Source organism: Dermochelys coriacea, chromosome 11 (genome assembly GCF_009764565.3).
Source record: "Dermochelys coriacea isolate rDerCor1 chromosome 11, rDerCor1.pri.v4, whole genome shotgun sequence".
NCBI classification, from domain to species: domain Eukaryota; kingdom Metazoa; phylum Chordata; order Testudines; family Dermochelyidae; genus Dermochelys; species Dermochelys coriacea.
In genome coordinates this window covers 74722767-74739216 of record NC_050078.2, presented here as the reverse complement: position 1 = coordinate 74739216, position 16450 = coordinate 74722767, and the positions used below count along the sequence as shown (strand labels likewise).

At 44.1% G+C, this 16450-nt stretch overlaps 1 long non-coding RNA gene across 1 annotated transcript in view; it reads right to left on the bottom strand.

The window, feature by feature from the left end:
- The window catches only part of LOC122458212, a 109976-nt gene that overhangs the window by 15994 nt on the left and 77532 nt on the right, over positions 1–16450 (bottom strand). The gene's annotated exons all lie outside the window — the stretch shown is intronic.

Below are 16450 nucleotides of genomic sequence, written 5' to 3'. Positions count from 1 at the left end.
TTGTAGAATGCCTCATACACTTCCTCTTCTTAATTTGACAGTTTATAATTAAGGATATGATTTGGTCACAGAGGTTGTGGAAGTCACAGAATCTGTGACTTCAGCCCCTGCATCTGGGAGAAGCAGGGTACTGCTGCCTCCCGCAGCAGCAGCGAGTGGTGGCCTGAGGCAGCAGGCCCCCAAGCTCCCAGCCACAGTACCCCGCAGCTCCACTGCGGAGGCAGCAGGATGATTTCCGCAGCTCTGCAGGGGGAGGGAGCGGGGGGACCCTGGAGCTCTGAGCCTCCATGGGTGTTGGGGGCTCCAGAGCTCCCAGCCAACCACAGCTGCCCCAGTCTCTTCCCATTTTATCATGGCTATTTTTAGTAAAAGAAAGAAACAGGTCACATAGTTCTGTGAATTTTTCTTTATTGCCCATGCCCTGTCCGTAACTTTTACTAAAAATATCCATGACAAAAATCTTAGCCTCATCTATAATAGACCCTCGCTGTAACATCGCTACTATTCTTTTCCCTTTTTTATACTCACCCAGAGACTCTCAGTAGGTCCGCCGCTCACTTCCTCTTGGACCTTGGAGTAAGTGTATACATTCTTGATGTACAACGCAATGCCTCCTTTCCCCCCACCCCTCCATACCTGTCCTTCTGGAACAAGCTATATCCCCCCATGCTGGTACTCCAGGCATGGGAGCTGTCCCACCAAGTCTCTGTAATGCCAATTAAGTCATAATTTTCTTCATATACTATGACTTCCCACTTGTTCCCCATCCCGCTTGTTCCCCATACTCCTTGTATTGGTATAAAGGCATCAAAGGTATTTTGCAGACTGCCCACTTGCTTTTCTTCTTGCCTCTTTAACGCAGTTGTGGTTCCTAGTCCCTTCTCCAGAATTTAGCCCTTTCCCCTTGTCTTCATTACTCAAGCCTAGATGTGCATTGGCTGGATTTTTGTCACCATACCCCACAGGACCTAGATTAAAGCTCTCATCAGGTTAGCTAGATGATGTGTGTGACGGTGCCTCCCGTAAGGCTTTATAGAAATATGCTTATGAATGTATATATGACATAACTAGACTATGTTTTATGCTACATATGCCATGTAACATATCTCTAAAGGTTATGATCTACTGAATTTATTAACCCTATTTGTATGCATGTATCATTTTTGCATTCAAAGTTAGGAATATTGGCTATGTACTGGCTTGATTTTTAAGTAGCCTTTGTAAAGCATTTGGTCAGCTTCTTGAGAAAGGAATGTGCAAATTAAGTGCCCAATGAAGAAGCACTTAACGAACAATGGATCTTGGAATGCTCCAATCCACATAAGAAGTCTACTTGAGGATGTTCAAGGAAGCATGTGAACCATGGCGGCTACCTGTAAAGTTCTGAGTCATCCATGCATATGTGACTGGCCCGCCCATGTGACTCCAAAACTCCATTTTGTAGCTGGATTCTACACAGGGGGAGGTAGGTGTGTCCACCCATAGGAGAAAGTCTATTTAAACCCCTGGGAGACCCCTCCATTTGTGGTCTTCAGCTGACGAAAGAGATAGCCTCTCCACCCCGAAGGATACCTGAAAGAAACTGGAACAAAGGACAGTAACTACAGGGAGTGTGAGCATTGTTGGACCCAGACTAGAAGGAGACTAATTTGTAAAAGGAAGCTTACTGGAATTCTCTAAGGGTGAGATTTTTATCTGTATTCAGTTTTCTTAGACAGATTTGCGCGTTCTATTTTATTTTGCTTGGTAATTCACTTTGTTCTGTCTGTTACTACTTGGAACCACTTAAATCCTACTTTCTGTATTTAATAAAAATCACTTTTTACTTATTAACTAACCCAGGGTATGTATTAATACCTGGGGACAGGGGCAAACAGCTGTGCATCTCTCTCTATCAGTGTTATAGAGGATGAACAATTTAGGAGTTTACCCTGTATAAGCTTTATACAAGGTAAAACAGATTTGGGGTTTGGACCCCATTGGAAGTTGGGCATCTGAGTGTTAAAGACAGGAACACTTCTTAAGTTGCTTTCAGTTAAGTCTGCAGCTTTGAGGCACGTGCTTCAGACCCTGGGTCTGTGTTCGAGCAGACTGGCATGTCTGGCTCAACAAGACAGGGTGCTGGAGTCCCAGCTGGCAGGGAAAACAGGGGCAGAAGTAGTCTTGGCACATCAGTTGGCAACCCCCAGGGGGTTTCTGTGATCCAACCCATCACAATGTGCAAAGATGCTCTTCCCAATATTTGACAGACGGAGTCCCTGCCAGCACAGAAATCCTCTCTTTCTTGGAACATCAGCTTGTTGTTGACCAAGCCAAAGTCCTCTCACTGACACCACCTGCATAGCCACACATTTAGTTCCACAATTCGCCGGTCCCTGCCCAAGCATCTTCCTTCAACAAGGAAGATGGATGAGAACCCCACTTACACCCCAAACTCTTTTATCCTTCTTCCCAGAGCCATGTGGTCTGCAGTGATCCGCTCAAGGTCATTTTTGGCAGTACTGTTTGTGCCCATGTGGATAAATAGGAAGGGGTAGTGAGCTGAGGACTTGAGTCTCCACAGACTCTCCGTTACGTCCTGAATTCTAGCTCTAGGCAAGCAGCACGCTTCTCAGGATTCCTGGTCTGGACAGCAAATGGATGACTCTGTCCCCCTTGGGAGGGAATCCTCAACCATCACCCCCCTTCTCCTCTTAGGAGCAGTGGTCATGGAACCCACATCCCTAGGGCAATGCATTCCATGCCTTCCGGTCAACGGGGTCTCCTTCTGATCCCTTCCCTCAGATGACTCTTCCAAGGCATTCTCAGTAGTACTACCTATGCCAATTACCTGGAGGTGGTTGCTTATCTCTATCTGTGTTGAGGATATATTGGTTCTCCTCCGTCTTCTGGAGGTCACATGCTGCCAATTTTCTTCCCCGTTCTTCACTCCCCCCATACTGCCCTTTGAGTTTTTGGTGTGCTGTGCCCACAGTACCAAATCCTGACTTCTATCCAGGAAGTCTTTTTTTCTGTGATGCAACGCAGGATCAATTGGGTCTCCAGTCCTTTAACTTTTTCTTCCAGTATGGAGACCAGCTTGCACTTCACTCAGATAAACTCGCTTCTATCCTCCAGGAGAAAGACAAACATGGCACAGCCTATGCAGGTCACAATAGCTGATCCCTCATTAACCATATTTTCTTCCTTGTTACGTATCAAGATCCTCTTCAGATGATGTATTTACTGTTCCCAAAAGCCTGAAAGGCAAAAACTCTGTGGGCTCTCCCACAACATTTTTTCCAATGGCTTAGCCTCTTTGTAATACTGTTCTCATTAGGGCATACATACACCAATTTTATGGGAATAATTGCCCAGTATGTCTTTAGCAACAGACTAATATAAATCCTCTTCTCTCAAAGGCAACTATTTTAATGGTGTCGTCCCTAACCACATCTATATCGGCAGCGGAGCAGCGGAGCAGCGGGGACAGCAGAGCAGCTCACAGCAGGAGTTTGCCTGGGACTGGTAAGTATCCGAGTGTGTGTGTTTGCTTGCTGAGGAAGTATCCGAGCGTGTGTTTGCTGGGAGGGAGCCTGAGTGAGTGTCTGATTGGCTGCTAGCCTGCAGGGGGCGGGCATTAGGGTGTCTGTGTGTTTGCGTCAGGGAAGCCTGGCTGTTTAAAAATAGCCGGAGCCTCGCGAACCAGCTGAGCGGCAGCGAACCAGCGGAGCAGCGGGGACAGCAGAGCAGCTCACAGCAGGAGTTTGCCTGGGACTGGTAAGTATCCGAGTGTGTGTGTTTGCTTGCTGAGGAAGTATCCGAGCGTGTGTTTGCTGGGAGGGAGCCTGAGTGAGTGTCTGATTGGCTGCTAGCCTGCAGGGGGCGGGCATTAGGGTGTCTGTGTGTTTGCGTCAGGGAAGCCTGGCTGTTTAAAAATAGCCGGAGCCTCGCGAACCAGCTGAGCGGCAGCGAACCAGCGGAGCAGCGGGGACAGCAGAGCAGCTCACAGCAGGAGTTTGCCTGGGACTGGTAAGTATCCGAGTGTGTGTGTTTGCTTGCTGAGGAAGTATCCGAGCGTGTGTTTGCTGGGAGGGAGCCTGAGTGAGTGTCTGATTGGCTGCTAGCCTGCAGGGGGCGGGCATTAGGGTGTCTGTGTGTTTGCGTCAGGGAAGCCTGGCTGTTTAAAAATAGCCGGAGCCTCGCGAACCAGCTGAGCGGCAGCGGAGCAGCGGAGCAGCGGGGACAGCAGAGCAGCTCACAGCAGGAGTTTGCCTGGGAGTTCGCCTAGAGTGAGCCCATTGAGGCTTACATCTTGCCAACGTCTCTGAGGAAGCTCCGTAGTAGGTAGGTGATATGGAAGGGGGGAATTCAGCTGTTGTGACCTGCACTGGATGTGCCATGTTTGTCTTTCTTCCACAGGACAGAAGCGACTTTGTCTGTACAAAGTGCAAGCTGGTCTCCATATTGGAAGAGAAGATTGAAGGTCTGGAGCAACAGGTAACGACCCTGCGTTGTATACGAGAGACTGAGGATTTTCTGGACCAAACTCAGGATAGCCTTCTAGGGGCACAAAGCTCTAAAGATATAGAGCAGGTTGCACAGAGGAGCCAAGAGGCCAGTGAAGAAGCTTGGCAACATGTGACCTCCAGAAGAGGTAAGCGGAATGTCCGGGTTCCAGTAACACAGACACAGGTAACTAACCGCTTTCATGTTCTCTCCACAGGTACCAATGCGGAGAGTGGACCAGATGATATGTCTGGGGGGAGAAAGCAGAAGGAGACTCCGCTGGTTGGGAGGCATGAGATGCGATGTCCTGAGGTTGGAGGTTCCACGACCACCACTCCCAAGAGGAGAAGGCGGGTGGTGGTGGTCGGGGACTCTCTCCTCCGGGGGACTGAGTCATCTATCTGCCGCCCTGACCGGGAAAACCGAGAAGTCTGCTGCTTGCCAGGGGCTAAGATTCGTGATGTGACGGAGAGACTGCCGAGACTCATCAAGCCCTCGGATCGCTACCCCTTCCTGCTTCTCCACGTGGGCACCAATGATACTGCCAAGAATGACCTTGAGCGGATCACTGCGGACTATGTGGCTCTGGGAAGAAGGATAAAGGAGTTGGAGGCGCAAGTGGTGTTCTCGTCCATCCTCCCCGTGGAAGGAAAAGGCCTGGGTAGGGACCGTCGAATCGTGGAGGTCAACGAATGGCTACGCAGGTGGTGTCGGAGAGAAGGCTTTGGATTCTTTGACCATGGGATGGTGTTCCATGAAGGAGGAGTGCTGGGCAGAGACGGGCTCCATCTTACGAAGAGAGGGAAGAACATCTTTGCCAGCAGGCTGGCTAACCTAGTGAGGAGGGCTTTAAACTAGGTTCACCGGGGGAAGGAGACCAAAGCCCTGAGGTAAGTGGGAAAGCGGGATACCGGGAGGAAGCACAGGCAGGAAGGTCTGTGAGGGGAGGGCTCCTGCCTCATACTGGGAATGAGGGGCGATCAACAGGTTATCTCAAGTGCTTATATACAAATGCACAAAGCCTTGGAAACAAGCAGGGAGAACTGGAGGTCCTGGTGATGTCAAGGAATTATGACGTGATTGGAATAACGGAGACTTGGTGGGATAACTCACATGACTGGAGTACAGTCATGGATGGTTATAAACTGTTCAGGAAGGACAGGCAGGGCAGAAAAGGTGGGGGAGTAGCACTGTATGTAAGGGAGCAGTATGACTGCTCAGAGCTCCGGTACGAAACTGTGGAAAAACCTGAGTGTCTCTGGATTAAGTTTAGAAGTGTGTGCAACAAGAGTGATGTCATGGTGGGAGTCTGCTATAGACCACCGGACCAGGGGGATGAGGTGGATGAGGCTTTCTTCCGGCAACTCACGGAAGCTACTAGATCGCATGCCCTGATTCTCATGGGTGACTTTAATTTTCCTGATATCTGCTGGGAGAGCAATACAGCGGTGCATAGACAATCCAGGAAGTTTTTGGAAAGCGTAGGGGACAATTTCCTGGTGCAAGTGCTAGGGGAGCCAACTAGGGGGAGCGCTTTTCTTGACCTGCTGCTCACAAACCGGGTAGAATTAGTGGGGGAAGCAAAAGTGGATGGGAATCTGGGAGGCAGTGACCATGAGTTGGTTGAGTTCAGGATCCTGACGCAGGGAAGAAAGGTAAGCAGCAGGATACGGACCCTGGACTTCAGGAAAGCAGACTTTGACTCCCTCAGGGAACAGATGGCCAGGATCCCCTGGGGGACTAACATGAAAGGGAAGGGAGTCCAGGAGAGCTGGCTGTATTTCAAGGAATCCCTGTTGAGGTTACAGGGACAAACCATCCCGATGAGTCGAAAGAATAGTAAATATGGCAGGCGACCAGCTTGGCTTAATGGTGAAATCCTAGCGGATCTTAAACATAAAAAAGAAGCTTACAAGAAGTGGAAGCTTGGACATATGACCAGGGAAGAGTATAAAAATATTGCTCGGGCATGTAGGAAAGATATCAGGAGGGCCAAATCGCACCTGGAGCTGCAGCTAGCAAGAGATGTCAAGAGTAACAAGAAGGGTTTCTTCAGGTATGTTGGCAACAAGAAGAAAGCCAAGGAAAGTGTGGGCCCCTTACTGAATGAGGGAGGCAAGCTAGTGACAGAGGATGTGGAAAAAGCTAATGTACTCAATGCTTTTTTTGCCTCTGTTTTCACTAACAAGGTCAGCTCCCAGACTGCTGTGCTGGGCAACACAAAATGGGGAAGAGATGGCCAGCCCTCTGTAGAGATAGAGGTGGTTAGGGACTATTTAGAAAAGCTGGACGTGCACAAGTCCATGGGGCCGGACGAATTGCATCCGAGAGTGCTGAAGGAATTGGCGGCTGTGATTGCAGAGCCCTTGGCCATTATCTTTGAAAACTCGTGGCGAACGGGGGAAGTCCCGGATGACTGGAAAAAGGCTAATGTAGTGCCCATCTTTAAAAAAGGGAAGAAGGAGGATCCTGGGAACTACAGGCCGGTCAGCCTAACCTCAGTCCCTGGAAAAATCATGGAGCAGGTCCTCAAAGAATCAATCCTGAAGCACTTAGAGGAGAGGAAAGTGATCAGGAACAGTCAGCATGGATTCACCAAGGGAAGGTCATGCCTGACTAATCTAATCGCCTTTTATGATGAGATTACTGGTTCTGTGGATGAAGGGAAAGCAGTGGATGTATTGTTTCTTGACTTTAGCAAAGCTTTTGACACGGTCTCCCACAGCATTCTTGTCAGCAAGTTAAGGAAGTATGGGCTGGATGAATGCACTATAAGGTGGGTAGAAAGCTGGCTAGATTGTCGGGCTCAACGGGTAGTGATCAATGGCTCCATGTCTAGTTGGCAGCCGGTGTCAAGTGGAGTGCCCCAGGGGTCGGTCCTGGGGCCCGTTTTGTTCAATATCTTCATAAATGATCTGGAGGATGGTGTGGATTGCACTCTCAGCAAATTTGCGGATGATACTAAACTGGGAGGAGTGGTAGATACGCTGGAGGGGAGGGATAGGATACAGAAGGACCTAGACAAATTGGAGGATTGGGCCAAAAGAAATCTAATGAGGTTCAATAAGGATAAATGCAGGGTCCTGCACTTAGGATGGAAGAATCCAATGCACCGCTACAGACTAGGGACCGAATGGCTCGGCAGCAGTTCTGCGGAAAAGGACCTAGGGGTGACAGTGGACGAGAAGCTGGATATGAGTCAGCAGTGTGCCCTTGTTGCCAAGAAGGCCAATGGCATTTTGGGTTGTATAAGTAGGGGCATAGCGAGCAGATCGAGGGACGTGATCGTTCCCCTCTATTCGACACTGGTGAGGCCTCATCTGGAGTACTGTGTCCAGTTTTGGGCCCCACACTACAGGAAGGATGTGGATAAATTGGAAAGAGTACAACGAAGGGCAACAAAAATGATTAGGGGTCTAGAGCACATGACTTATGAGGAGAGGCTGAGGGAGCTGGGATTGTTTAGTCTGCAGAAGAGAAGAATGAGGGGGGATTTGATAGCTGCTTTCAACTACCTGAAAGGGGGTTTCAAAGAGGATGGCTCTAGACTGTTCTCAATGGTAGCAGATGACAGAACGAGGAGTAATGGTCTCAAGTTGCAATGGGGGAGGTTTAGATTGGATATTAGGAAAAACTTTTTCACTAAGAGGGTGGTGAAACACTGGAATGCGTTACCTAGGGAGGTGGTAGAATCTCCTTCCTTAGAGGTTTTTAAGGTCAGGCTTGACAAAGCCCTAGCTGGGATGATTTAACTGGGACTTGGTCCTGCTTTGAGCAGGGGGTTGGACTAGATGACCTTCTGGGGTCCCTTCCAACCCTGATATTCTATGATTCTATGATTCTATATACATTTTCTTTTGACTTAACAGTACAGCTTTCTTTTGCTGCAATTCAGAGGATGAGGCACTTAAATTTAATTTAGCTCAGGTGAAAAAGTTGGGTCTGTATATATGTGTGTACACACACACACACACACACACACACACCCAAGTTTTCATTATTACTTTTCTATGTTTAATCTGTAAATGTCGTGAACAGATTACTGTGTATTTTTCAGAGTGAACTTGCACACGCGCACGCACACACACAATCAATACTGGAAAATGTAGAAAAACATACATTATATTGTATGTCCAAAATAGCACAGAATCATTAAAATTAATAACTAGCATAATCCATACTTAGAAAGGGCAGAGTTAAGGTTACATGTGCAACCTTAATTCTGGAATTCTCACTTGTGTGCTTAACTGCACATCATAACTACTTACTTTAAATGGGATTTCCTAAACACCACGGGAGTATCACATCTCCCTCCACCCACTCCTGAGACAGCCAGACAGACACACCAACCTCTCAGGAAGTCCACAAATCAGCCTCCCTTCCCTCCTAAGTTCCTCAGGAGATGTAAAAGTTATTTACCTTCCAAGAGTTCTTATGGATTTATGGCTCTGTGTGCTTTATTGAATGAGCAGAAGTTTGTGTGGAGGAGTTTTGGCACCTTGCACACAAATGCTTCCTCTGCTTTGGGGAAAACTATGCCCACAGAAGATTTTTCACAGAAATGGGTGCAATGAATGGCCTCATAAGACACACACTGCTCAATTTTTCATTAAATATCTAAGTTAATAGCATGTGCTACTTTAGCTGAACATTTTACACATGTAGAGAAAAGAAATTGTTGAAAATGTGTTACGTATGCACAAAGTGTAATCAGACTCATAACTTAGTCAACTGGAAACTAATTTTCACTGGATAACTCAAATGCACTTCTCACTGAAGCTTACTTCCATACAAAAATTCAGCTTTCTACCCTTAATTATTTTAGTGTTAGAATTTTAAAAAACAAAACAAGACCAACAATGCAGTATTTTATGGTGGGGAAAGTTTTCCACTACTTAAAAACAAATGAATATTTTGCTCTTTTTTTTTCCCCCTCCTTTTAAGCCCACAAAAGTCTCCTTTGGACAGAGACCAGATTTTTGAAGTTTCAACCATGCAGGTGAAGATTTTGTAGTTATGAGTAACTGCTAATAGAGATAAGACTGGAAACTGCTATGAAAACTTAATTACAGAAGGAACAGTAACAATTACTAAAATTCAACTACATGTATATGGCTAAGCTTATTTCCTGTAGTGTGAGTGGCAAGACATAATAAAAGCATGTCCTATACACATAATGAATATGTTGCACAACCAAACGTACACATCATGCATACATCAAGCCGACATCACTTCAGGATATTTTTTAAAATAACCACTCATAGCAAACTTTGAAGTTTGAAATCTTCTTTTGATATTTATGAAGCTTTATGGATTGAATAAAACGAAGTTGTTGGCAACTTTGTTCTCTTGTATGTCTAATAAAGAGTTCAAGGAGATCATGGTGAGATGACAGACTCCTTTAAGCATTTCTTATCCATAGTGATCAAATTCATATGCATCTGAAATCACCCTTTCATTTGACTGATTTTTAATCTAGCTAATGGAACAAAACGCCAACAAATCAAGTATTAGATCAACAAAACTGAGGAAAAGGAACTTATTTTCAACTGACCATTTTATTTGCAAGTACAGAAGTCACCTTCTTTACCAAAAAAGCCTTCAGTATCCGAAGGCCTTGAAAGAAGTTATTTTCCAGTAGTTTATATCCATATAAACAAGCCAAGTCGAGCCTATACTTGGTACGCACCCCTTAACCTTCCTTGTTAAGCTAAACATGAGTCCTTGAGTTTATCACAATAAGACAGGCTTTCTAATTCTCTGTTCATTGTTATGGCTCTTCGCTGAACCCTCTCCAATTTATCAATTTATTCTTCTTGAACTGAAAACATCAGAACTGGACAAAGTATTCAGCAGCAGTTGCACCAGTACCAAATAGAGAAATTAAATAACTTCTACTCCTACTTGAGATTCCCCTGTTTATGCATCCAAGATGGTATGCATCCTTAGGTCAAGCCCTTCTTTGAACAGCTCCCCCTACTGGCATGTGATCCATAAACTGGGAGAGGGAAGACTAGTCCGCTTGGAAGAAGAGACTGAACAGTCATATTAATTCATGGGGCAAAAGGTACCACAAGGAAGAACAGAACTGCACTGTACAAGAAGAGTGCAGAGGTATTCCTTTTATTTCATGCTCCTGTTGCCTTTCTCTGAAGAAAGGCAGTTTAGGAACAGTGTGAGAGAAAAGGAACTACATTGCTCTGGCTTTCCAAATGGAGCCAAACTTTGAAAAAGCAGTTTCCTAGGCTCCAAAATTCCAAGAGCTCTTAGTCACTTGTGCTTGTTATTTTCAAGAGAACTACATCCCCATGAATCATGGATTGATGGTCAGAGAAGGTTTAAGTGAAGCTACTGTTCATCTGAATATTTTAAAATCAGCCATCTTTTTTTTGCCTCTGAGCCACAGGCATTCCAGTCCTCCTATCTTTTACACATACATCACTATTTGATTCCTTCGGCTTGCCCACACATTGTACTGTAGCTCTATCCTACTTTCCTTCTTGGTAGGAAATACTACATTTTCTGCCTCTTTTGCTACACATTAACAACAGGCGCACCTGGTAGCAAGTCATCAAGTTTGGCTGCTACGCTGTGGTCTAGCAACTTTTCAAATGGTATTTATGAAATGTGTCGTGTCAGGACCACATTTCAACCAATAAAAGGCTACATGTGGGCTAAAAACCATGGCTGATTGCACAGCTGCTGAAATGGGTATCCAGTTTGTGTTTGATACACACAGCTTTCAACATTAATGTCACCTTTAAACACAAAAGAATAGACTGCCACAATTATTCACTGTCAAACTATGCTGGGACAGCCACAGCCTCAGAATCCCCCCAGCCATCCTGTCTATTTCCACCAGCAATAATTTTTCCACTTCTGCTTGAATGCCAGACAAAACATCTTTAAGCTGCCAACATGCTCTCTCTACTGGCATTGCTGAGAGCATTCTGGAAAGGTCAGTGGTTTGAAAAATCTGTGCAACATATCAGAATGGCCTATTAATATGTGAACCCTGGAATGAAAATCTGATCCCTCATTAAATGTTTTATTATTTGTTATCCTGGAAAGCGCACCACCATGGTGTTTCGTGAGCCCAAGCAAATGTAATAAGCAGAATTTTTTTCCTCACTACTAAAAAAGTGTGTCTAATATGATACTTAAAAGGGAGGGACTGACAGCAGTACACATTGCCCGAGCTTGTGCTGTACTACCTGTTCTGCAAGTGCACCTCAAACTGCAACATTATTGCTTTTTTAATCCTAGACACCTCCAAGAAAACATCTAACAAGCGTACTAGTCTCTGTAGAATTTCTGGAGATCCAGATTCTATCAACATCATTTTAATCTAGAAGATAGAAAGAAAATGAGAGAAGACCAGCAGTGCCCCTTCCCCTCTCCATCTCATTTTAATGGCAGGGAAACATCATAGCAGATTACTCCCACCCTTTCAATACTCCAGAAAAAAGGCAATACTCCCGCCACAAAGGTTAACCAATATAACCAAGGAAAACAGGAACAGGAGTACTTGTGGCACCTTAGAGGCCAACAAATTTATTAGAGCATAAGCTTTCATGGGCTACAGGGCTTTCGATGGTTACACCCTCCGGGCCACTATGGATGTAGAAGCCCTCTACACAAACATTCCATACAAAGTTGGACTACATTCCAGACCTCCTGTCTTTTACATATACATCAGCATTTGATTCCTTCGGCTTGCCCACACATCGTACTGTAGCTCTATCCTACTTTCTTTCTTGGTAGGAAATACTACATTTTCTGCCTCTTTTGCTACACATTAACACAGGCGCACCTGGATACAACAGTATCCTTGATAATGTCAGGCAAACCTGGTGGCTGACGTTTGTGACTTTGTCCTCATCCCCAAATATTTCACATTTGGGGACAATATATTTCTTCAAGTCAGCGGCCCTGCTATGGGTACCCACATGGCCCCACAGTATGCCAACATTTTTATGGCTAACTTAGAACAACGTTTCCTCAGCTCTCGTCCCCTAACGCCCCTACTCTACTACCCTACTCTGTGCTACATTGAGGACATCTTTATCCTCTGGACCCATGAAAAAGAAGCTCTTGAGGAATTCCACCATGATTTCAACAATTTCCATCCCACCATCAACCTCAGCCTAGACCAATCCACAAAAGCAGTCCATTTCCTGGACACTACTGTGCTAATAAGCGATGGTCACAACCACCACCCTATACCAGAAGCCTACTGACCGCTATACTTACCTACATGCCTCCAGCTTCCAGCCAGGACACACCACACGATCCATTGTCTACAGCCAAGCTCTAAGATACATTTGCATACATTTGCTCCAACCCCTCAGACAGAGACAAACATCTACAAGATCTCTATCAAGCATTCTTAAAAATACAATACTCACCTGCTGAAGTGAAAAACACAGATTGATAGAGCCAGAAGAGTACCCAGAAGTCACCTACTACAGGACAGGCCCAACAAAGAAAACAACAGAACGCCATTAGCTGTCACCTTCAGCCCCCAACTAAAACCTCTCCAGCGCATCAAAGATTTACAACCTATCCTGGAAAATGATCCCTCACTTTCACAGATCTTGGGAGACAGACCAGTCCTCGCTTACAGACAGCCCCCCAACCTGAAGCAAATACTCACCAGCAACCACACACCACACAACACACACACTAACCCAGGAACCTATCCTTGCAACAAAGCCCGATACCAACTCTGTCCACATATTTATTCAAGTGACACCATCACAGGACCTAATCACATTAGCCACGCCATCAGGGGCTCGTTCACCTGCACATCTACCAACGTGATATATGCCATCATGTGCCAGCAATGCCCCTCTGCCATGTACAATGGCCAAACCAGACATTCTCTACGCAAAAGAATAAATGGACCCAAATCTGACATCAGGAATCATAACATTCAAAAACTGGTAGGAGAACATTTCAACCTCTCTAGCCACTCAGTAAAAGATTTAAGGGTGGCAATTTTGCAACAGAAAAGCTTCAAAAACAGACTCCAATGAGAAACTGCTGAGCTTGAATTAATATGCAAACTAGATACCATTAACTTGGGTTTGAATAGAGACTGGGAGAGGCTGGGTCATTACAGATATTGACTGTAGCCCACGAAACCTTATGCTCAAATAAATTTGTTAGTCTCTAAGGTGCCACAAGTACTCCTGTTCTTTTTACAGATACAGACTAACACGGCTGCTATTCTGAAACATGAGGGAAACAGGGGAGGGGAAGAGAAGTGAAAGCACAAGGGAAAGAAGAAGAATTCATAACCGTTTATTTTCCTGATCTGAAATTTAGCCATTGGTTTAACACTGTGAATATAAGCAAATATTCAAATCATTTATAAACTATTCACTGATGTGGTTAAAAAAAAGTCATGACAGTAAGTATAATTTTAGTCACATGTAAAAACAGAAAAACATTAAGAAGCTAATGAATGTGCAACAAAAGTTAGAAACCTTCACATCCTATATCTCTATTTCAAAACAAAACTGATATCCTGTCCAAGTGGACAATATTTTCTGAATACTTAGTGTTCATCCAACTCCACTGTAGGGTGGATAAAAATCAATGATTTTTTTTTAAATAAAATAAACAGATTTTTATTTAAATCTGATTTTTTTGATAAAATTCTTTGAGGAAAAAAACCTCTGAAGATAAAGATACATTATAGCTCAAGGATATCGCATCATGGAATAGAGATTATAAATTCTAATTCTATAGTATGAGACAATATATTCATGTAATGTTTAAGAAAAGTTTTGTCAATGAGTTCCAATAGTTCATAAGATTGGGTCCCTAATCAATGGGGTTCCAGGGGTTATTTAGGTTAATCTTTCTATCTACCCAATGGGACTCAGTGCTCAGTCTATAAGATACCAACAGAGATGCTTAGTTTTGCAGTTCTCAAACTGTGGATTTGTGTCTCCAGAAATAAGATGCTTGTTAACAGCAAAAATGTTTTTAAATAAATAAGTATATAGAGGTGAGAAACGACAGACCTCAACCATATTGTCCTTCCGCAAATTTGTGTACACAGAGTCAATCCCTTACCTCTCTGAAAGTGCAAAGTTCCCAAAAGTTCAATGAATAGAACATTGTTGGGGGCGGAATAGATCTGGACAAGGAGAAGAAGTCTGGAGATAAAATGTGAGAAGGGAGGGACAGGCAGTAGAAACAAAAGTGAAACTGTTTGAGCAGCATATTCCAGAAGTCTTGAGGTCTTTCTGAGTGTAGCCTTCACTGACCTGAGATCTAACATACCATTCTCTCACTAGAAGAGAAAATCTATAATGGCAGCAGGCCGTAAAAGAGACTCAGTTTGGGAATATTTTAATGAAGTTCCTCTACCTGTGGGTAAGACAGGCATGAATGCAAAAGGCAAACAGTGGGGGAAAAAAAATAAAAATGCAAAGTCTGGTTGCCCGAATGAAACATCATGAGAGGTGTCCCTTCTCAGGAGGAAGCTGCGCTGAAGATGATGAAAGGAACACATCTGAACATGCAGGACCTTCAGGTTGGTAAACTTTTTTATTTCATACTTCTTTCTTAACTACCACTTGTCTTTCTTCTGGACTACTCTTGAATTCTCATGTTTGAGCAAAAAATATAGTTGTTATTCTATGGTACTATCATTTTAGATACAGTTGTGATAAAAAACAAACAGCTGAAATAGGCAAATCTTCCTTTTACAATTTCACCTTTAAGGTAGTAGTGAGTGTCAGTACTAAATGATCAGTATGGTAAATAATTAAATAACTGCATTTTTGTTTAGGAGAATCTATCCTCAACATACAGGATTCTGAAGACTATCCATCTTTAAAGATCACCATAATTTTCTATAGTTTCAAAGTTATCTGCCAATGATAGTGTTTTTAGTCACATGTACGTCACATAGCCACAGTAGATCAGCAGCAAAAAGAAAAAAAGAATCTCCATCATCCAGAAACAACCATAGATAAGTTTGTGATAAGAACCAGCAGATTACAAAAAGAGATAATTGATGAAAAAACTGCCCAGTTTGTTTATGCAACAAACTCTCCTTTCCGTACGATTGAGAACCCACTCTTGATCATAGTTCAGTCATTAAGATCAGGATACAGTCCACCCAACAGAGCAGATGTTGCAGGCAAACTGCTGGATAAAGTGTATGAAAGAGAAATTGAGCAGTGTGCAAAAGGTCTAGAGGGTAAAATTGTTAACCTGAGTCTTGATGGATGGCGTAATGTCCATAATGATCCTGTTGTATGTGCTTGTGTGACAACAGAAGACGGGAATGTCTTCTTTACAGAAACAACAGATATATCAGGAAATGCTCACATAGCAGAATACTTTCAAGAAGCAGCAGTAAAAGCTATAAAAACAAAAAAAATTCAAATGTCTATGGTCACAGACAATGCTGTAAATGTATCCAAGATGAGAAGAACTTATTTAGAAGAGAGTCCTAAGCTAACAACATAGGGTTGCTGTGCTCATTTGATGCACCTCCTAGCCAAAGACTTCAGTGTTCCAAAAATAAAGGCTAATAATGTTGAAATTGCAAAATAGTTTCATAACAACTTTGCAGCAGCTGCTCTGGAAAAAGTGGGAGGAACCAAGCTAACTCTCCCACAAGACGTGGGATGGAACTCAGTAGTGGACTGTTTTCAGTACTATATCAAGAGCTGGCCTAATCTGATGACAGTTTGTGAAAAAAATAGATGGCACTGTCACAGCCAAAGTTCTCAACAGGCTTAAGATAAACGTTGAACACATGCTGAGTACCCTGAAGCCTACTTCTGTAGCCTTGAACAAAATGCAGGGGAATAGCTGTTTTATTGCTGAAGCTGTTGAAATTTGGAAGGAACTGAGTGAGATCTTAAAAAGAGAAATATGCAATGACAGAGTTAAAATACAAGCATTAAAACAAACACACACACAATTGGGACAA